The sequence below is a fragment of the Heteronotia binoei genome, chromosome 1 (assembly GCF_032191835.1).
Source record: "Heteronotia binoei isolate CCM8104 ecotype False Entrance Well chromosome 1, APGP_CSIRO_Hbin_v1, whole genome shotgun sequence".
Taxonomy (NCBI): Eukaryota; Metazoa; Chordata; class Lepidosauria; order Squamata; family Gekkonidae; genus Heteronotia; species Heteronotia binoei.
Window position 1 is genome coordinate 232,941,288 of NC_083223.1, and position 24,063 is coordinate 232,965,350.

Sequence of the window (24,063 nt, forward strand, 5' to 3'; positions counted from 1 at the left end):
AATCAGTGGTATAATTCTGCTACAGGCAAGGGACAATTCTGTAGAATCATTAGTTTAGTTCACAAAGATTCTAGACAGTGATTCCCAAAATATATGCTGGGGGCACATCAACATCTGAAACATGCTTTCAAAACTTACACTGCCATTCTGGATGTCAGATTCACCATTGTGTGTCAGTGAGGAAAATATTTGGACAGTGTCATCATCCTGAGACAGGGAGAGATATTTTAGGATCCCCAGACGCAGCTTGTGCTAGGTCAGACAAATGAGGATTCTGCTGCTGTGGAAGCCCAAATTTTGCCCTAAATTCCATTTTGGATAAAATTCAGAGTCTACTGTAGTATCTCATAAAATAGCCACTAAGGACCAAATTGCACATTACTTGAGAATTCAGAAAATGTAGTATTTTAAGAGGTGAGAGCAAGCTGAAAAGTGAAGCCTTGCTGTGGAATGAGAGAGTTGACTTTTCCTTGCCATGTCATTGCCATGATTAAAACTACTAGCCAAACTATTATTATCCCCATGTTAACCATGTTAATGCCATCATGTAATGGTTCCCAAGAGTGCCAAAGAACAACAAGGGAGTAGGATTCTATGACAATCATCTTTAAAAGTCCCGCCTCTCCTCCAGGGCTCTGAATCAATTTGTGTTAATTAGGATTTATGCAAATCCAAGGGATTGTCAGCTAATCAGCGCCCATAGAATTCTACTGAATGGGAGCGGGTGAGCCAGGCTCAGCTTAAGAAGGATGAAGATGGATAGTATGGTTGGATAGCTGCTAAAGCCCCATCTTGGGAGAAGGCTCTCCACTGATGAGATGCTGGGTTGATCTACCATTTCCCAATGGGACACACACCAGGTTCCTAAAGAGCAGAACAGAATAACAGTCTGCTGCCTTCTCCAAGCCATGATGGCCAAGAAGCTTCTGCAACTTCGTAGGTACCTTGGGGGGATCTCCTACTTCCTGAAAGAAGAGTGCAAGGACTGGAGCAACAACTCATTCATGCACTATTTGACCTGCTGGCACTGATGGGTGTAAGAAGAATGCAAGGAATTCTAAGCTGCAATAGGGAGAGAGAAGGAAAATGTGACTAAGGGGACTGGAAGCATCTTGTGCCCAAGGATGCTTAGTATGCAGAATCTGCCCTATAACTGCATACATTCAGACCGATTTCCCACTAAACTTACACTGCTCTCACTCTCCTCTTCTCCGCAGGGCTGCTACTGGATTTTGCACAAACTGCCCCGGACCAGCAAGCTGCTCCACCTCTCTTCAAGTTCCCTCCATGGCAGGCAGGATCCTCTGAAAACTGGTTTATTTATTTATTTATTTATTTATTTCGATTTATATCCCGCCCTACCCCACCGAAGCGGGCTCAGGGCGGCTCACAGCACAAAATTCTAACAATAAATCAAAAATTAAAATACATTAATAATTTACACAATAAAATAAAACACAATTGTCAGCGTGCTATGCTACAGTCTTCTTAAAATTCAGTTATTCAGGTATTCAGATATTCCGATATTCAGATATTCTGATGTTCAGATGTCGGTCAGTTGTATGCCAACCGGAAGAGGACTGTCTTACAGGCACTGTGGAACTGCCCAAGGTCCTGCAGGGCCCTCACCTCCTCCGGCAATTGGTTCCACCAGCAAGGGGCTGTGATCGAAAAAGCCCTGTCCCTAGTTGACTTCAGACGGGCCTCCTTTGGCCAGGGGATTGTAAGGAGATTCTGAGAACCCGATCTCAGCACTCTCTGTCTGCCATAGGGTTGCCAAGTCCAATTCATGAAATATCTGGGGACTTTGGGGGTGGAGCCAGGAGATTTTGGGGGTGGATCCAGGAGACATTGGGGGCGGAGCCAGGAGCAAGGGTGTGACAAGCATAATTGAACTCCAAAGGGAGTTCTGGCCATCATGTTTCAAGGGACCACACACCTTTTTAAATGCCTTCCTTACATAGGAACTAATGATGGATAGGGGCACCTTCTTTGGGGGCTCATAGAATTGGACCCCCTGGTCCAATCTTTTTGAAACTTAGGGAGTATATTGGGGAGAGCCACTGGATGCTATACTAAAAATCAGGTGCCTCTACCTCAAAAAACAGGGCCCCGAAGCCCCAGATACCTGCAGATCAATTCTCCATTATTTTCTATGGGAATAAGCCTCCATAGGGAATCATGAGTTCTCAGCAGACATTTCCCCCCCCCCCCCGCTTTCTGATTACCCTGAAGCGGGGGAAGGGCCTCCAAAGCGGGGGATCCCCTGCCCCCACCTGGGGATTGGCAACCCTAGTCTGCCAGGGAGGGAACTTGAAAAGGGGCGGGGCAACTTGCCAGGTTGGGGCAGCTTGTGCAAAATCCAGCAGCAGCCCCGCAGGGAAAAGGAGCAATGAGACCAAAACAGAGTGGGAAATCTGTCTCAGATTAAAATGTCCAAAGAACCATTCAATGTAATAAACAATCTTCTATAATGAATCAGTGAAAACAAATGGGGTTTTATGTCTGCAATGGAAATATCTCTGAAAGCAATCTCTTTCCATGGAAAATGTCATAGTTTTAATGGACATGTGTTTTCCACTAGAAATTTTTCAAACACCACCAGTGTCACCTGCAGGTGCACTTTTCAAGTTATCTAGCATACATCCACAATATAGACTTCAGTCACAAATTGACCAGCAGAATATATTTATTTGCCAGGTTTAAATTGTCTGATTTCTACAACACTTTGATTATTTGATTCATGTATGACAAAAACTTCAAGCTTGGAAATGTGATGGGTTTCCAGAGAAATTCAAGTTGGCTTACATGGTGAATCAATAAATATCAGACTATCAAGCAGGAAATGAATACCACTTATCTTAAGGCACATATGCAAAAATTTTGTGCTGCCAAAGGAACCAATATTAAGCTTGATCACCAGTGAAATTATTATGTTGTTGGCAACATCTCCTAGAAAATGATGTCATGTCCATCTGAGCCAGAATATTCAGGGCCTGTATACATGGCCTTTTGTTTTATGTTCAGACATAACACAGGGCAAGATTTGGTCACAAATCTTCCCCACTTTTCCCTCCCCCTCAGCAGATACTTCCTATGCTGGGAATATTGAGGAAGGAAGAAGAGGGGCAATACTGTTTTGCATTTTTCAACAGTGGGTTGTGGATGGTTATATCTGTAACCCTAAACCATTATTAAGGATTTATCACAAATTAGAACACAAAATTTAAGAAGTTTGTCTGCAAACTAGAAACTTGGTCTGCAAACAATGGTTCACATTAACTGCAGTTTGGTGTTATATTTGTATCAACCATATTTAGGTTTCTTAATTATTTATCCCACACAATCTCCCACCCTTAAGAAATTATAAAGTGGGAGGAAAAATTGTCTGCTGTGTTTTCAATCCCTTCTAATAATCCTAATCACAGCATTTGCCTCTTTTATTGCAGTTGCATTTTGAGTTGACATTTTCATTGAGTTATCTACCGCAACTCCAAGATATCTCTCCTGGTCAGTTACCACTAGTTTGGGCCGCAGGTCAAGTATGTGTAAGGTCAGCATGATCTACTGTTTCGGTTCATGACCTGCATGGGCCAAACCAAATCCTTAGAATAACAGTCCTACAATATTCTTACATAAGACTACACACTGGGTAACAAATTTATTTGTCTGACCATCCGACTTTGTTGATTCCTTAGTCCATTATATTTAAACATGTTCGTGTATCATCAAATAAGTGACATTTTGAGATATCAAAGGAAGTGTGATGTATTTTATACTTTAATAGACAAAAGCCAACTTGAGTTATTAAAAGGAAATCTTATCTTATTTTCTTTTTTATTCTTTATTACCTAAATGCACTACAACAAAAATGCCCTTTGAAAAAAGTATCTTTAACTTACACACCGATTAAAATCTACTCTGGCCAATTATTGGTTTCCAGTACAACTGCAAATCAAAGTTTAGTTGATTAACATAGCAATTAAACTACTTGAGCTGCAGTCCTGCTTACATTAAATCCTGAAGAAACCTTACTCCCTCAAATGAGAATGAAGGCTTTGGTAGGATTGCCAACTCCAAGTTAGAAGTTATCTGGAGATTAGGGAGTGCAGTTTAGGGAGGGTGAAGTTTGGGGAGAGAAGGGGCGTAATGCCAAAGAGTTCAACTTCCAAAGCAGCCATTTTCTCCAGGTGAACTAGTATTTAATCTGTACTCTGGAGATCAATTGTAATTCAGGGAGATTTCCAGGTTCCACTCAGAGGTTGGCAGCCCTAAACTCTGGGTACCAGAGACTGTGTTGGACAAGGAAGCTAGGCTATCTTTCAGCCCAAACTTTTATATTTTTCAACGTATAGGAGTTAACAGAGGCAAGCAGCGATCCCTTTGGAAAAGAGCAAGCCCTATCGTGTTTGGTAGAGGGATACCTTCTCCATCTTCCATCACAAACTCCGGGCTAGTTTGCTTATCAAAACATGTTATGCCGCACCACTTAGCGTTTCCTGAGGCCCATTCCGTTATTTTTCCTGTTCCAAAAAGACTTTCAATATCTACTCATATTTTTAAATGAAGCCTTATTTATATAAACTACATCCTGATGAAGTACAATTTCCTCCAGGGTAAGCTTAGCCATTGTGTATTTCAATAGTCGGTTAACAATGTTTATATACTGTTGAAGCAAAATCACCCTGTATTCCACTGGTTTTCTTTGGTTGTTTCCAGCAGTCAAGGCCTTTCTAAAGAAATGTTGCTCAGAAGCAGCCTACAGAACTGACCTTTGCCTTAATGGTACCAATAAATGCAGTAGAAAAGACTGCTGCTGTGCCTCTCACACTGTTCGTTTTTTTGACCTGTCATTCACCTCCCCTTCTCTGCTGCAGTAAAGGGCAGGAACTTTAATTCTATTCCACAGTAGATGGCAGAGGAAGGTAACTGGTGAAGAGTGGACTGGCTCCAGGTTATGGTGTGCCCATAGTGAAATGTCCTCCAGTGCCCTGTCACACCATTTCATCCTTGTCCACTCCAGCTGCCCTCCTCACAAACAAATGCACATGCACGCTCACCATACAAACAAGTCCTACATATCTACTTTCCTAGGGTCAGTGCTGGAGATTTTAAAGGTCACTGCCTTACTGCACTGATCATCTGTTCAACCAGTAAATGGGTAATCAGTCCACTAAAACATCTTAAGAACCACTGGGGCAATCTGATGCAAAGAACAGATCCCCAGTTCTTTCTGACCCTCCCAGTCCTGATGGAGCTTAAAGGAGCTTAATACAGCTACACTTTTTCTTTCTTCTAGACTCTGCTTCTCTCTTCCAGGCACCTCTCTGATCAGGAAATGGGAGTTTGCTCAGGGGACCATTGTGGTGTTTCTGGGTTATCTCCCACTTGCTGGTGGGAGAAGATGGACCAAGTATCTTCAGATTGTGATGCACCCTGTGCTATGCCATGGATCTCAGCAGGTGTCCAACCATGCTGACCCCGATGCCATCCCTGGATGGTGCTCAAAAAGGACTGGGGGCAGTGAGTGGAGCAAGGAGTAGCCAGTTCTTCTGCATCGGCAAAGTTCAAGTCTCCAGGTTGTGACCTGTGGATTCTATTCTGAACATGTGCAAAACATGTGCATTGATTTGCATTTGCTGCACAGCTCTCATAATAAGAGCACTTTAAACATACAATGTTAAAATACATTTTATGCATCATTTTAGAATTGATTTGCATTCGCTGCACAGCTCTCATAAGAGCACTTTAAACATACAATGTTAAAATACATTTTATGCATCATTTTAGAATTGATTTGCATTCGTTGCACAGCTCTCATAATAAGAGCACTTTAGACATACGTTAAAATATATTTTATGCATCATTTTAGAATTATTTGGTTTTGGATACCTTTCTACCATATACAGAACTTCTGGGGGACCCAAGGTCTGAAAACATGGTTATACAGCAATTATGCTGAAGCTTAACAAGTATAGAACACGTACAGGAAATGCCCTGGAAGAAAAGTGGGGTAGGAATGTAGCAAAATAAAATTTTAGAAAATTCAGGCTTCCCAAGTCAAAGAATCAAGAAATTGTAAAACTGCTGTATGGGAGAAGCTTCCCCCTAATGAAGCCTATATAATTTTGCCATATATAAATGTAATATTTGGCTCTCCTCTCTGAGGAGGAGGTGCACAGATATTATGCCTCTCTATAAGCCAAAAACGATTGATATTGCACTGCCAAAAATGAGCATCTTGAAGGTTGGAGTGCATGTTACTCAAATCATCTGAGTGCTCAGCATTTCCAGAGATAATCAACTAAATTAAAAATGGCCATATGACATACGTCATAATGACAAAAAAAATATGCATTAGGAATAAAAATAGCATCACTTGAAACAGCACTCTAAAGAGGCTGAAAGCCACTTGATATGAAATGTATTCTATTACCCTTTTTTTTCATCATTTCTTGATGAGGACCTTCATTACCCATGAGAGCCAAACCTAGCTAGCAGAAGCAGGCTGGGCTACAAGAAGGGGAATTCCCCTCCCTACATAATTTGCTATGTCCCCTGAAATCCCTCCCCTTATGGGACAGTGGATCTATAGGAACTTTGAAGATGGGGGCAGGGTACAATGAGCAGTAGTAGGAGGAAATAGCTGTCAAGCACCATCTCCCTTCTTCCACATGTGAAAGAGCTTTCTGTAATCAAAAAAGGAGGATAAGATCTAAGCCAATACCTTAAGGCTGACTATTCAGTCAAAGAAATCAAATTTGTTGAAAATGTACTAGAAAGGCTTTGCAAAATTGAGAAAGCTTTTGTGATTTTAATGAAACTAAAACTTTGGCATTTTGTGTTTACCATAAAGGATTTTGGATGGATTTGGGCCTAATAACCACACACAGCCAGCCAATAACCCAGTGTTATCTATCAGAATAAACTTGAAGACATATGTTGTTGGCTGGCTCCACAATAGAAACTGCTGAAAGTAAGTCTCAAAAGTAAATGCTACAGATACCACACCCCTGACATAAGACAATGGCTTATGTATTCATTCCATGCAATTCTCCCACTGAGGATACCTGAGCAGCAGATGAAATAGCTATTACGTCATCTATGCTGTGCTTAGAAATAACCACACTGTTACCCATTACAGATGCTAAAGGTAATTAATGATCAGCTATGGTTATGGCGTCTTTATTTTTTTTTTTTGCTGTTAGGAGTATAGAATGCACTGACATATCAGGAAGGGGGTCAGATAAAGAACCTGTTTCCTCTCCTGTGCAAAATAAATATTAACACACCCCTCAAGTGCAGCTGTTGTGGTTCCATCTGTTGTTGAGGAAGGATATGTACAGAACTTGTATCTTCTTCATTTTGGTTAATTTTGTTCTTTAATTATTAATTTTGTTCTTTAATTATTTTATTTACTCATTCGCTTTATTTATAATCCACCTTTCTCACTGTGAGTCAAGGCAGACTACATTTTGATTCATTTTAAATTATATTTGGATTACTTATGTGCTTTGTTATTTTTCTACAAATTTCAATCAGAATCACATTTGCAGCTGTAATATTTTCAATGAGGATGATATTTTCAGGTACCGTATCCTTCATAGGGATGGGCATGAACCAGCTAATGAACTAAACTTCTTCATGAACTCCTGCCAGTCAGTGGTTCACAAAGCAAAGTCCATGAAATGAAAAACTGCCATGAACATTCATGGATTTTGATGCAGTTCATGAAGAGCAGAAAGCAGGGTTTTAAACCCCTGATTTCTGCTCTTCATAGAAAAAAGCTGTGTGGCGAGGAACTCAGCTGTTTGGTTTAAATGGCTGGGAGACATTTTTAAACCAGGAAGACATTAAACCACTGCTTTCTGCTTCCCACTACTCAACTGTTTGGTTTAAATGGCCTGAGCTCTCCACTGCTCAGCTGCTTGGTTTTAATGGCTCCTTGTTTTCTGCTCCCTGTGAGAAGTACTGGAGAGCAAAAGCAGGGGTTCAAATTTTAAATTGCTCACAAACTGATACAATCTAGGCCAGTTTGTGAACAGTGTTCCCTCTAAGCTGAATTAGTGTGAACTAGCTTACAGTTTTTTTAACCTCCAGCTCACACATTTTTTTCTTAGTCCAGAAAGGGAGGCCCCAGAACAAACTAATTTATACAGTAGCTCACAACTTTAATGCCATTGACTCACAAAGTAGAATTTTTGCTCACAAGACTCCACAGCTTAGAGGGAGCATTGTTTATGAACCAACATCCCTGCTCATTAGGGTTGCCAATCCCCAGGTGGGGGCAGGGGATCCCCTGTTTGGAGACCCTCCCCCCGCTCCAGGGTCATCAGAAAGCGGGGGGAGGGGAGGCAAATGTCTGCTGGGAACTCTGTTATTCCCTATGAAGATTTATTCCCATAGAAAATAATGGAGAATTGATCTGCGGGTATCTGGGGCTCTGGGGGGGCTGTTTTTTTTATAGAGGCACCAAATTTTCAGTATAGCATCTAGTGCCTCTCCCCAAAGTACCCACCAAATTTCAAAAAGATTGGACCAGGGGATCCAATTCTTTGAGCCCCAAAAGAAGGTGCCTCTATACTTCATTATTTCCTATGGAAGGAAGGAATTGAAAAGGTGTGCCGTCCCTTTAAATGTGATGGCCAGAACTCCCTTTGGAGTTCAATTATGCTTGTCACAGCCTTGATCTTGGCTCCACCCCTAATGTCTCCTGGCTCCACCCCCAAAGTCTCCTTGCTCCTCCCCCAAAGTCCCCAGATATTTCTTGAATTGGACTTGGCAACCCTACTGCTCATGGTTCAGCCACAAACCATGAACCAAACTGCAAAAATGCAATTCATCCCTAATCCTTCATCCTAAAATAGATAGGACAAAGCATCACTGCTTTGGCAGAAATAAACACTCTAATTTGCAGAGTTGCAAGGCTAATGTTTGGCTGCCCCAGAAAGCAGCTGGGCACAAATGAATTCTAATATAAATACAGGATTCTTGAATAGGACCTTGTATTCTTGATGAGGACCTTCATTACCCATGAGAGCCAAACCTAGCTAGCAGAAGCAGGCTGGGCTACATGAAGGGGAATTCCCCTCCCTACATAATTTGCTGTGTCCCCTGAAATCCCTCCCCCCATGGGACAGTGAGAGGTGGTAGTCTGTTTTAAAACAAAAAACACAGCAGTATGTGTGCAAGGGGAGCAAACTGTTACCTCATGGCTTACCTCATAGTTTTCTAGTCCCTGAAACATTTCCCTCCAGGAGAGAGGGTACAGGAAGGTTAGGGTTTAGCTCCCTTTGCCCATATGCACCACTTTTCTTTTTAAGAAATTGGGACCCACAGGTTTGATTCTGGGATCTATCCTACCATGTTCCTGTGGACATGTGCTTAGGCCTCAGAGATCTTTTCAGGCATAAAATGGAGCTGGGGTGTATGAAACATGAATCCCTATGAATGTTAGGCAAGAGGAAGCCACTTTGATTGGCTAGGCTTAGTATAAGTACCACAGTACTTCTGCTTATTACACTCCAGAGACCAACTACAGATCATATTATTCATTATATGTAAAATATACCTTAGGGGCTGAGTCTTGATTGGGACCATAGATCTGACATTGGAGAGGGAATTCTTTTCCTTGGTAAAAATCAGATTCCTCAAACTGAAGGACCATCTTTCCTCATATGTGCCTATTCATCCTGTAATTTCTTCCTTTTTGTTTCTTTCCATGGAAAGGATATGAATAGCCCATTCCACATCTTTTATCAGTTATTACTCTAAAGCTCTGAAACAATCCGATAGTGTAGGTTTTACTGCACCCTCCCTTACTGTCTTCTGTGGATATGTAAATTGGTTTTGTTCAGAATAGCTTTTAAATTTTATTTATTAATTCTAATTGATATGTTTGTGGCTGCTTTGATAATATTCTGGTTTGAATCTGTTTTAGATATTGTCTGATACATATATTGGATTGTATCATGAGGCTCTGAACTATGTTTTTATGTGCATCATTTTGTGCAAACCGTCTTGAGCCCCTTTTTTGTGAGGAAAGGCAGTATAGATGAATTTCTAAGAAACAGGTAATAAATATTAGCTGTAGTAGGTGGGGAAAATATAGTATGGGTGCCTATTTTTTTTTTAACTACTGGGGCTCACAGATGTGTGGAGGATGGCACTTTTACTGGGGAAGCAGAACAGGCAGAAGACCTAAGCCTGTTGATGCAGCACTGGAGCAGTGGTTCAAACCAAGGTCCCTCCAGCTCCTTTTGAACATTAAAAAGTATATCCAGAGGGCCTATCCTACATCTCTACACAGTGTGCAATTGAGGTGGGGAGTACCAAGCAAAATTTCCTAATTCAACTTTGCTTGCAAATACTCGAACATGTCCAGGTGCTGGAACTCTCAAGAAGGAAATGAAGGAGAAACACATGGGCGCCCCTCATGAACTTTTAAACATTTTTTGAGAATGTTTTTTCCACAAAGAGGTTCTGGAACTCTGTTCTGCCATGTTCCCCCAGAAAAAAGGCTTGTGTATCACCCAAAACAAATTTCTTTTCAGCATGCCCTGTCTATTACGGATAATAGTAAGTTTCAGTAGGAAAACAATGGCTATTAAGTCACAGAACTGGGCTGACCATTTTCGTTATTGCCCCAGATTTAATCAATAGGACTCGGTATTTTTTTTTTTTTCAAATAAAGTCCTCTTCAAAGTAACATTTTAAAGCAAGATATAAAAATGTAATGAAGTCCATTCATAATCCTAAAACATTCCTGCAGTTTTAATTTGTATGAATTTTTTTTCTGTTCTATGACCACTAAGTCTATATATGTTTCATATAAATTACAATAATTTTTTATCCAGTTTCCACTCCTTTTCCCTGACAAAGCCTCATGAAAACTGTAATGAAAACTCATAAAATTAGGTCTTTGTGTCAAGCATGGTAGAATTCCACTAGTAATTAATTGTTTTAGGGTCCCCCATAAAGCTGGTCTGTGAAATATCAGGGGGACCAAGGTATGTTGGCTCTGTTATTCTTTCCCCCTCCCCCTTCTTGCTTTATTGCTTGTGAAGTAGAATAGAGAGAAACGAAACTGACTTGAGAAGAAGCAATCGGCCCCTTCCCATACATTCCTCCTTGGGAGTGTGAAACATCTGGGGAAAGCAAGGACAAGATACTGATAACATTGTGGGAATGTAGACATTTATGATAGTTTATGTGTTAGAGCACCCCACTTGCCCCCACCCTTGGGAATCCTTTGAAGTATGTCTTAAAAGTAATGTAGCAATGTATTTTTGGCATTACTCTCAAGAACCTGTATCGAGAGCATATCAGTCTATCAATAAATGTAGTTTTATACCCACGACTCAATCGAAAACTGCATGCTTGACATTTTGAGAGTAATCCCATAAGACGTTTAACAGCCCTGGCAACTTTGTAACCAGATGGCTGAAGATTCCAGTGAGCAATGAACTTCCAGAACCCGAAGAAGGGGCGAGAGCACCAACACCACCGTGGCACGTGCTGGACACCCGGAGAGTCGCAGGGAAAGGCTCACCTCTCCACATTCAACAACTCTCGGTCATTCCTCTTCAGTGGCAGTCGCGCACATCCACCACAATGATGGATGATGCTCCGGCGCGCAGAGATGCCATCCTAACCAGGCACATGCGCCGGGAAAGAATGACGGCGGGGAACAGTGAAGCAACCAAGCCCGGAGAGAAGGTGAGCACCGCTGCAGCCTGCATGGAAGCCGACCCCCCCATACTGGAGGGAGAGTCGGTCAGAGGCCAGGGACCGACTGGTTCCGGGGACGAAGAAGATGAGATAGCCTGAGAGTTCCGCTCGATGGTGAGGAAGGAAGTCGAGGAGGTCACCAAGGGATTGCGGGTGAGATGCAGGCGATGACCACCATGATAGCCAGAGAATTCAACAGACAGGTCGACCGTATCCTGAGAATGGCAGACCAGAGAAGAGCCCCGCAACCGCCCGCGGCTAGACCCTCGGCGATACCGCCACGAGCACAACCGACGGGGCCACCACCTCCTCAAGAAGGCGGTCGAGGAAGAGAGCTGGAGGCAACCTTCGACGGGGATCCCAAAGAGGTGGAGTACTTCACTATTCAGGCTAACAGCTACATGCACTACTGGAGAAACACCTTCCCTGATGAATTTAGCTGGGTGGACTACCTGGGGTCGAAATTGAAGGGGGCAGCTAAATTATGGTACGTGAGTCTGTACGAGGCTATGAGCCTAGAGCTTGATGATGTGGCCACCTTCCTTCAGGCATTGCTGACCCAGTATGAGAATCCACTGCAGGAGACCTGCGCATTGGCAACCCTGAGGGACATACAGCAAGGATCCAAATCGATCCATGAGTATGAGGCCGAGTTTCGCGCCAATGCAGCTGAAGTGAGAGGGTGGAGTGAGCTGATGAAGATCGAGCACTTCACCCGAGGGCTGAATGGTAGTGTGCTGGATCGAGCCCTACAGCAAGCGAACTCACTACCTTGGTAGGTTGGATATACCTGGTGGGAGAAGTGGAGGCCAACATGAAGAGGGTGGCCCTACAATGCCAGCAGCAAAGCGGAAAGGTGGGCCGCGACCAGAAAGCGGGGGTGAAGACGGAGGCGAAAAAGACCCAGGTGGGGGGACGAGTAGGGAAATCCTAGGCAACCCGTAAATGCTTCTGTTGCGGGGATCCGAACCACCTGGCTAGCAACTGCCCCAACACACTCCCCCCGGCCGGCATCGATGAGCACCAAGGTGAGTACACTGACTTCGAAGAAGCAGACCAGCACCCTAAGGATGTGGCGAAGAGCAGCGCAGTGGTGAGTTCGACTTTGGAGGAGGAGACCATCGTCATCGACGAGCTGAGTGAGATGTCTTGGGAGGACAAGCCAGCGGGAAATGAGGATGACCTGCTCTAAATGGTGCCAACCAGCAGGTCGCCAACGAACTGGCACCCCTCAGGGTGAGAGTAACGGAGTCGTTATTTTTGTCCCAGTGATATTGCTAAACAACAAACACAGGCGGTTCATCCAGGTGAAAGCCATGATTGACTCAGGGTGCACAAGAGACATAATCAACCCTAAACTAGTGGACGCTTTGGGACTGCCCACTGCAGCCCTGCCCCACCCTATCCAGTTTGAACAAATGGATGGGTCGGGTCGGTGATGAGGGGGGAGCCTTGCGTGTTGGAGACACAGTTGGTGCCCATAGGCATTAAAGACCACTGGGATCAGGAGGCCTTTGTAATAGCCCCCTCCTCCTCATACGATGTAGTCCTAGGAGTGGGATGGTTGGCAAAGCATGAGCCGGACATCTAATGGGGGGACCAGACAATAGAATTCAATGATGTGAGGTGTCAGACCCATCAGTGGAAAGGGGAGTGGGGGCCGAACCCGCCGCCCCGAAATGAGGTTTGCCTGACGGTGGAGGAAGTTCAAGCGATCCCCAAAGCCTACTGAGACTTGAGGGGGGTGTTTAGTGAGCAGGGAGCCGATGAACTCCTGCCCCACAGGGACACTGACTGCACCATTGAGTTAATCCCGGGGCAAACCTCACCCAAAGCGAAACTGTATTCCATGGGGTGGACTGAAAAGATGGAACTGAGGAAATTCTTAGATAAGAATTTGAAGAGGGGTTTTATATGACCAGCCACAGCCCCCCATGCTGCCCCTGTCCTCTTCCGGAAAAAGAAGGACGGCTCGCTTAGACTTTGCACTGACTTTCGTGGGATTAATGGGATTTCCACCTCTAATGCGTACCCAATACCCCTCATCAAGGACTTACTCAGTACAGTGTTAGAGGGGAAGATTTTTACCAAGTTGGACCTGAGGGATGCGTACTTCAGAGTGCACATCAAGGAGGGGGACGAATGGAAAACAGCTTTCAATACACCTATGGGACAGTTCAAGTATCTAGTGATGCTGTTTGGGTTGCAAGGGGCCCCAGGGGTCTTTATGAATTTTATAAATGAAGTGCTGAGGGACTATCTGTTTAAGGGGGTGGTGATGTACCTGGATGACATAATTATCTATTCCCAAGATCTACAATCGCATGTGAAGTTGGTACGGGAAGTCCTCAGCATGTTGTTGAAACATAAACTGTATGCCAAGTTGTCTAAGTGCGAGTTCTACAAAACCAAACTCGATTATTTGGGTTTCAGGGTATCCGGGCAGGGACTGGCCATGGACCCGAGTAAGGTCCAGGCAGTGCTAGATTAGGCTCCCCCAAGAACACGTAGACAGCTCCAATCGTTCCTCGGATTCTCAAATTTTTACCGCACCTTCATACCTGGGTTCACTCAAACTATGCTACCCCTCACTGAGTTGTTGAAAACTAAGGGGAAAGGTCTGGATGCTAAGAAACCGGGGGCTAAACTAAGTTGGATGGCTAAATGCCAGGAGGCGTTCACTAAGTTTAAACGACTGTTCACTAGTGAACCAGTACTAAGTCATCCCAACAAGCTAAAACCCTTCATTGTGCAATGTGACGCTTCCGATGTCACTGTCGGAGCCACCCTCATGCAGAGAGATGATGAAGGGAGACTGAAGCCATGTGCTTATATTTCAAAGAAATTCTCCCAGGAGCAGAGAAATTGGTCGGTGTGGGATAAAGAGGCTTTTGCAGTGACCTATGCATTAAAAACCTGGAGGTCCTGGCTGGAAGGCACCAAACTGCCGTTTGAAATCTGGACAGACCACAAAAATTTGGAGGCACTCACTGGCCACCGTAAACTCACCGAAAAGCAAATTAGGTGGGCGGGGTTTTTCTCTAAATTCGACTTCATTTTGAAGCATATTCCGGGGACAACAAAAATTTTGGCGGACGCCCTTTCGTGCCTTCCTCAGAACAATAATCAAAAGGAAGCAGTGGTAGATTCCCTAATCCCCCCCTTCCCAAGTAGCTGCTGTAGTAACTACCCGCTCTAAAGCAAAGCAGACTCCTTCCCAGGCCGAGAAGTGGGGGGGGGGGGCGGACGCCTGGCTGCTGAAACAGAAAATGAAGGGGAAGATCAGCCGGGTGAGGTGCAAAAAGGGGAGGATGGACTCTGGTACAAAGATGGCAAACTATATGTCCCCAAGAGCCTTCGCTCGGAGGTCCTGCAGTTCTGCCACTCTAACAAATTGGCGGGGCATTTCGGGTATGTGAAGATGCTGCACCTAGTTAACAGGCAATTTTGGTGGCCCTCCATAAAAAAGGACATTTCTGAGTTTGTGGCTTCCTGCCCTATTTGCCTGATGGCCAAAAGGAGGGGAGGGAACCCCCCCTGGGTTATTGAAACCCCTGGAAATGGCCACCTGACCCTGGTTCATAGTGTCCATGGACTTTATAGTAGAGCTACCAGCCTAACAAGGGAAAACCGTAATCCTGGTAGTAGTGGACACCTTTTCAAAGCAAGCGCACTTCATCCCGTGTGCACAGTTGCCAACCGCCAAAAGATTAGCCTACTTGTTTTTCCATCACATTGTGAAGATCCACTCATTCCCAGACAAGATAATTAGTGACCAGGGCCCACAGTTCGTTGCCAACTTCTGGCGTGAGTTTTGCAAACTAATGGGTATAGAACAAGGGTTGAGCTCAGCGTACCATCCACAAACTGACAGACAGACGGAACGAGTAAACGCTCTTCTAGAGCAATACTTACGGTACTATGTGAATCACCAACAGTCTAACAGGGTAGACTTATTGCCGTTTGCTGAGTATGGTTATAATAACAGTGTTCATAGCTCAACCAAAGCCTCCCCATTCCAAATCATGAATGGGTATGAAGGCAAGCCCGTCCTGTCATTACCAGGGGGGGGGAGCAAACCAGAGGCCCCACAACATTTGAGCAATGGTGGGGAAAGTTGGAGAAAAGCTGGAAGGGAATCCAGGAGAACCTGGAAATGGCCAAAGAAGCGTATAAGAAACAGTATGACAAATCACATGTCCCCATATGGGATTTTAAAGTGGGTGATTCCGTGTTTGTATCAACCAAAAATCTTCCATTGAATCAACCTTCAAAGAAGCTGGCCTATCGGTTTTTGGGACCATTCAAAATAAAAAGGGTAATCAATAAAGTGACAGTAGAACTGGAGTTACCCAAGATGTTTAGTAAAATACACCCTGTCTTTCATTGCAGTCTTTTAAGAAGAGACCTGGGTGGTACTCCTTGGCACCCTCGACCACCAGTTCCACAACCTATCCAGATTGGGAATCAGAGTCATCATGAAGTACAAGAAATTTTAGATGCAAAATTGAAACGTGGAGTGTTGTATTATTTGATTAAATGGAAGCATTTCCTGGTCAGCCAAAATGAATGGGTGGCAGAGCAGAATGCCTTAGCACCTGATTTGATTAATAAATTTTATAAGGCTTTCCCTCAGAAACCCCAACGCTGATTAAAGTGGGGGGCAGTATGTCAAGCATGGTAGAATTCCACTGGTAATTAATTGTTTTAGGGTCCCCCATAAAGCTGGTCAGTGAAATATCAGGGGGACCAAGGTATGTTGGCTCTGTTATTCTTTCCCCCTCCCCCTTCTTGCTTTATTGCTTGTGAAGTAGAATAGAGAGAAACGAAACTGACTTGAGAAGAAGCAATCGGCCCCTTCCCATACATTCCTCCTTGGGAGTGTGAAACATCTGGGGAAAGCAAGGACAAGATACTGATAACATTATGGGAATGTAGACATTTCTGATAGTTTATGTGTTAGAGCGCCCCGCTTGCCTCCACCCTTGGGAATCCTTTGAAGTATGTCTTAAAAGTAATGTAGCAATGTATTTTTGGCATTACTCTCAAGAACCTGTATCGAGAGCATATCAGTCTATCAATAAACGTAGTTTTGTATCCACTTGACTCGTCATCAAAAACTGCATGCTTGACACTTTGACTTGAAGATGCAAAGCATATTGTAGCTATTGTCAGAAAAAAGGACCTGAACAAAGGTTCAGCATCTCTCAGTTTCAGACAAAAAGTGCTCTGAAATGTTAGGGGATCAGATGGTGCATGAATGCAGTTTCTTGATGAAGGCAGGAATCTAGTGGGAGGTGGAAACCACTTGTTAGCTGTGGTGACTCATCATTGCTCCACACAGGTGATGTGAAAAGCTCATCAACAACTTTCCCATTCACCCTCAGCAAAAGAGCATTCTGGTCTGTCAAAAAAGTGGAATATCATATTCTGATTTTCATGACTGAAATTAATGATTACATTGTTTTTTCTTTACAAATTACTTTTGACCCATTCAGATGGCTAATCCATATGGCTAATGGAGGGGAGGAGAATTAAGAGAATAACACCCCCCCAACAGCACCCCTCATGTGGGGAGCCTTTCTGGGAGGGGCCTCCTGCTCCTCCTCTACTTCTCCCTGCTGAGAGTAAGTGGGGCTCTTCTTTCTTCCACTGGCCGCCACTCATCCCCCCCAGCGGTAACATACTGGGGTGCACCCTTGGCAAGTGCCTGCAGAGGATGCAGGAGGACAAGTGATGGGGCTTTGTGCCCCTCCAGATGTAGGCATGGCACAACTGGCATTCTGCCACACAAGAGTCACTGGGGACAGTGTGGAAAGGTTTCCAAACTGTGGGCTGGAAATCATGTCCCAGGACTGGAGAAAATGGAAGGAGGGACAGCTGCTTTATGGCACTAAACTGGGAGGGGCCATGGGGAGTGTACTGGATGTGGAAGCAGCAACAGGGAGGTAGAAGGGAAGGATACTTCTCACACACACACACCCAAATCACTGCTGTCAGAGACTTCTCCAAAGACAGATTGCAACTGTTGGTCTCTGGACAGAGCTCTTTGTCCTACGTGGAGAGCCCCAGGAACAGATCAGGGGAAGGAGGCTCTGAGACCTCTAGTGATGCCCTTTCTACTACTTTAAAGATACGGGATAGACATAGAAAAAAACCATCCCCTTTTCTATCACCACTTTCAGTTTATACAGGGCAAACTTGGTTCACTCCTGCACAACAGTACAACTCATTTCCCCTCTTGAGGAAGCACAATTTAACCAGATTAACAGACATTACAAAGAATGGATTATTTTTGAAAACAAAACAAATTAGACCAAATGATGAATAGCATACTACTGTGATTTCAATGTTTGCAGTTGGCCCATATGGTAAAACAGACAAACATGAAATTAGGATTATCAAAATCTTTGACAGATTTTGAAGTATTATTTTAAAATCATGTGACATTTATAAACATCTTATTTCTAAATTATGCTTAATATTACTTTCATCCCAAACCCTATCTCAATTCCTGATTTACAATAATTACTGGCGCAAGGATGTAGGAAGTACATTTACCCAGGGCTTTTTTTTTTATAGAAAAAGCCCAGCAGGAACTCATTTGCACATTAAGCCACACCCCCTGATGCCAAGCCAGCCAGAATTGCATTCCTGCTCAAAAAAAGCCCTGCATTTATCATTTCACGATGGAAATCCATATGGGCCACAATGCTCTTCCAATCCAGGAGGATAACCATCAGGATGCAATTTTTAAAACTCTTATCTAGGTGGCATCTCACTCCTCAAAAGCTACATTATATGTCATCAACACTCTCACCAGCTTGTTGGAGAGGCTGTGGGAATACAGAATCATATTGGCATTGCTGGTGGAGCTGTAAATTTATACAATCATTTTGGTCTATAAAACAAATACATATTATAACAGCATTCAGAATGCCACTGGAAGCTGATATATTGCTTTTAAACTCATGGCATAATTGCCATACCAGGCCAATCAATAAAGAATTGATTGAGATTCTGTGTGCTGCAGCTAGGTTTATAATAGCCAAATCTTGGGAAAACAATATGCAATTGATAGAATCTGAATGGTTAAACAAGGTATGTGAATTTTGTATAATGGATAAAATTACTGATTATATTCTTTTAAAAGATTCAGTTTTGTATACCTCAAACTTTGTTCCAATATGGTATCCCTTCCTAAATTATTTATTTAGAGAAGAATATGCCTCACTATTAGATACTATTAATGTATTATATACTAAGGTAAAGTTGGATATAAGTGGTCCATCATGTGTTGTATTGTGATAAGTATTGTAATATGTATTATGTGCCAAAATGTAAATAATTACTTATTTAGTATTGTTTATGGTTTGTAATTGTTTGAATATAAAAAAAGTTTTATTAAAAAAAAGGAAGATGATTGGAGGGGCCAGAATGATACTCAGGAACAGCTTGTTATTTTATTTATTTATTTTGCAGGCTTATATTCTGTCCTTTCCCGTAAATGGGCTCAGGACAGATCACAACATGAATTAAATGACAATACAAGCCCAAATAAAATGACATCAGAACTCCACTGGTGGTCACCTGCAGCTCACAACTCATAATTATCTACAACCCATGCTGCATAGTGTTATTTCCCTCACACAGGCACTGGTGGCCTGACCTTTTCTTCTTTACAGACAGCCAGCTAACCTAAAACAACTTCTCACCTGCCGTGATAAACTACTTAATGGTAACATGGACTCTGGTACCAATGCTTGCAACGAACCAAGATGCCAATTTTGCTCTCCTATAGATCCTAGTAATGCCATCAGTGGACCCAGCACACCAGCCATACCATCTCCTACGCCTGCTCATCTTCTAATGTGATTTATGACACCTCAAGTCAGCAACGCTCTTCCACCCTCTACATTGGACAAACAGGCCAATCCCTTTGACAAAGAATTAATGGGCATCAGTCTGACATCCAAAACCACAACATTAAAAAACAAACAAACAGTGGGGGGATATTTTAACCTTCCAGGACATTGTTACTGGCCTAAAAGTAGCAGTTCTGGTACAAAGGAATTTCAAAAGGAGATTAGAAAGAGAGGCTGCTGAATTGCTACTGATAATGATGCTCAATGCATCCACCTGGACTGAATTGAGACCTAGGTTTCCTGTCTCATTAACAAAGCTGATTCCAGACCTCTCTGCATATCAAACCTAATCCAATCTCACCAGCTATTGCCATTTGCCTGCTACTGTCAACTACTTTCCAACATAGTACAGATGGACTCACATTCTAGCTGTATCTGAAAAAGTGAGTAGTGACTAATAAAAGCTCATACCCTAGCACAAATTTTGTTAAGATTTTAAGGTGCTACTGGATTCTTACTCTTTTCCACCACATACAATTAACATCTTAATCTAACATGTTTTGCAAATAAGAGTCTTTTAGAAAACGCATAGTTTACATGCTACCAATCTTTATTTTAAAGCTCGAGTCCCCTCTTCCTATTTGATTGTGTATAAGGAACCTATAGGAGAGACTAGAGTAAGGGACTAGATATTCTTCAGTGCAGAAGGCAGGTGTGCATTAGAGCCTCCTCACCCAATAGCTGCCACACATACCACACCGATTTATACAAGTGCCTTGAATCTAAATTGAGCAGCCTGTATAGCTCAGCTTAGCCCATGCTCATCAAAGCTTAGCTTGGAAGCTAAGCAGGGTTGGCCACAGAGTTAGTACTTGGATGGGAGACCACCCAGGAAGACTGGGGAAGCTGTTCAGAGGAAGGCAATAGCAAACCATCTCTGCTCCTCTTTAGCCTAGGAAGCCCATGGATGGGATCTGAACACAGGTGTCAATATGATGTGTAAACATTTAAAGGGATTAAAAAAGGGTAAAGATAGTCCCCTGTGCAAACATCAGTCGTTTTCGACTCTGGGGTGATGTTGCTTTCACAACGTTTTCACGGCAGACTTTTTATGGGGTGGTTTGCCATTGCCTTCCCCAGTCATCTACACTTCCCCCCCAGCAAGCTGAGTACTCATTTGACCGACCTCGGAAGGGTGGAAGGCTGAGTCAACCTGGAGCCGGCTACCTGAACCAGCTTCTGCTGGGATTGAATTCAGGTTGTGAGCAGAGGGTTCCGACTGCAGTACTGCAGCTTTACCACTCTGTGCCACAGGGCTCTCTTTTAAAGAGGTATACCGCTTCAAAACAAATGTCCAACCCCCACCATAAAACTTAACAAAAGTATATTCAAAATAAAAATGCTTTATACAATACATACTTAAAAAGAATGAGCTCATTCCAATTAAGACGATTGGGTTTCCCAACTGTAAATCCTTTCCCCTTTGATAACATCAGGGATGTCGAATTCATTTGTTATGATGGCTGGATCTGACATTAAATTTTTCAGGCTGGGCCATGTGTGTCATAAAATGTAATGCCAGATAACCTTTATAAAGGACACAGACAAACACAAAGATTTTTTAAAAGCTTAACATGCTTAAAACATTAGCACTTGTGCTTTCTTTGTGTCTCTTCCATGTGATCCAAGGAACTGGGCAAAGGAAGCTCAGGCTCTTTCTTTCCTTCCCCAGGGAATGAGGAGGGGGAGGAGCCTCAGCCAATAGAAGGAAAAAAGGTTTGGCTCAGTAGCTCTCCTGTGCGATTGAGAGAGCTTGGCAAAACAAGCTATTCCTCCCTTTCCTCCCTAAGGGAAGAAGATATTGGATTTATATCCCACCCTATACTCTGAATCTCAGAGCAGTCACAATCTCCTTTACCTCCCTCCCCCCCACAATAGATAACCTGGGAGGTAAGTGGGGCTGAGAGAGCTCTTACAGCAGCTGCCCTTTCAAGGAAACTCCTACAAAAGTAATGGCTGACCCAAGGCCATTCAAGAGGCTGCAAGTGGAGGAGTGGGGAATCAAACCTGGTTCTCCCAGATAAGAGTTTGCACACTTAACCACTACACCAAACTGGGAGGGGCTTCAGCCAATGGAGAAAACAGAGGCATTGCTCTGTAGCTCCTGTGCAATTGAGCAAACCTGGCAAAGCAAGCTATTATGCAGAAGGAAGCAAGAGAGAGAGAGAGAAGGAAGCAGATGACAGCCAGTTGTTTGGGGGCCTGATAGGAGTCCTTCGGGAGCCTGATTCGGCCCCCAGGCTGCATATATGTTTGACACCCCTGACATCGTTTCTTGAGAAGCAGAGCACCAGATTATTTCTGAAACAACCACACTGGTTGCTGGGAGGCTTCTGGGCCCAAATCAAAGCATCATTTTTTACCTTTAAAGGTGTAAATAGCCTGGGTCTGGCTCATGCTCATATTATCAGCAACTAAAAAAAGGTGGAAACAGATCTGATGGTTCAGACATCCCATCCGGATTCAGTTTGTAACAGGGGAATTGACGTCCAGGAAAATGGAATAGAAGCACTGACATCCATAAAGACTGGACTTTCCCTGGTGCCTTGTGCTTCCAAACCAGGGCAAAATGGCCACAACTGGGGCACAGAAGGCAGATGTGGTTGTCTGATCATCCTCTTTACATTTGCAAAAGTACCGCAATGATATTGGCGCAAACTGCTTGTGTGACTGCAGCCTATGTTTTTTCTCTGCAAGAGAAAAAGCTGCTGAGGGATAATTTTCATTTGCAAAACGACTACCAAATAAACCTCATCCCATTGTGGGACTTCATACTGCAAGTTCCTTAAAAACACTTTACAAGAGAAAAATGGGGGAATACATAAAGAGTAGTTTGTCCCTCTGGGATGATACCCCAAAGGCTGTATAACCTAAGACAGGTCATATCACTAAATAATTTTAAAACTCCTTATACAATTTCCCCTCTATACAGAAAGCTAGATGTCAGGCAGAAATGTCTCACAAGCTAATTTTCTCTGTAGACGGATATTGTTTTTAAAAGAACATCATGAGACACCCCCCTCCCCTCGCATGTGTTATAACCCAGACATGGCTGCACCAGCTATACGGGAACTCGCCCCATGAGTGTCAGACTCCAGGACTGCATTTCTGTCTGCTCCATTCCTTCCTCGTCCAGAGAGAACAGGCCCATAGGCATGATGATCTCCTCTCCTCTGTGGCATGCTGACAAAAGAGCTGTCTGTCTGTCTGCTGGGAGGCTTTGGGATGATCCTCTGGTGCCATGAGGGCCCTCACCTGATCTTCACCTAAAAGTCCTCCTGACTCCCTCCCACAGTTCGCGGGCCGGCCTGCAAGCTCGCCTCCCTTGTGCGCCGCGCGCGCGCTCTCTCCCGTCTTCGCGCGCTCCTGTCCCTGTATGCGCGCGCGTTCTCTCTCCGCCCCCTTTTTCGCTCCCTGTCTGAATCAGTGCAGCTGTTGCTGTGCAGGCGGGCATTGGAAGGGGCAGGCCGGCTGGCTGCGGATTCCTGGAGTCCACTCCCTTTCTCCACTTCCATCCGCTGCTGCCCTCCTCGGAGCGGCTTTCTCTCACTTTCTCCCTGGCTCCCCCCCCCCTCCTCTGCCCGCTCCGGCCACCGAGGCTGCCGCTTTGCTCCTGCTGCATCATCACCACCCATCCACCCCCCCCTCCTCCTCCTCAACGCCGCCGTCACTGCTGAGAAAGGGAGCGCACCGCATTGCATACAAGGGCGAAGGAGATCGGATCCCCACCCCAGATCCCTGAGAGCAGAGGTAGGAGCTCTCCCCCCCCCCCTCCGTCGTAGATTGCAAAGAGCCTGCCAAAAGTCGAGAGTCTTTATTGCACCGGGGGGGGGGGTGGCGAAAGGAGAGGGCGCAGAAGATGGGGAAGGGTGGTTGGTGATGCATTTATTGATGGGATTGATGGAGTTGCGCGGGGAAGGTGGCGGCGGGGTGTGTGTGTGATGCGTGGAAGGGGCCGGATGACGACTACGGCACTGCAGCGTCTCTGGCCGGCCGACCCCCTCCCCCCGCATCGGCGAGGAGAAGGGGATCGGGCGGGCTTCTCCCCCTCGAGTGTCGCTGTGGCTCTTCAGCAGGTGAAAGCCTTCCTTCCACCATCATGTTGCGGAGGAACGAGGCTGCTCGAGCCTCACTTTCTCCCTTTCACCCCCGGCTTGTCGGGTTTCAAAGATGCCGATCCAAATCCTGGGAGAAGGGGGGAGAGAAGGGCAGGAGACGATGGAGGGGTGGCTCGATCAGGCAGCCCAAGAAAAGGCCGGGCGCCCCGGACCTGGGAGGCTCGTGCGGGGTTCTGATTCCCGTAACGGTCCACGGGGTTGCAAAACAGGCGTGGCCGCTCGTTCTCTCTGAGCTCGCAGCCCCCTCCCTTCCCCCCTCCCTCGGCTCTCCCGTTCTCGCCGCTGCCCTC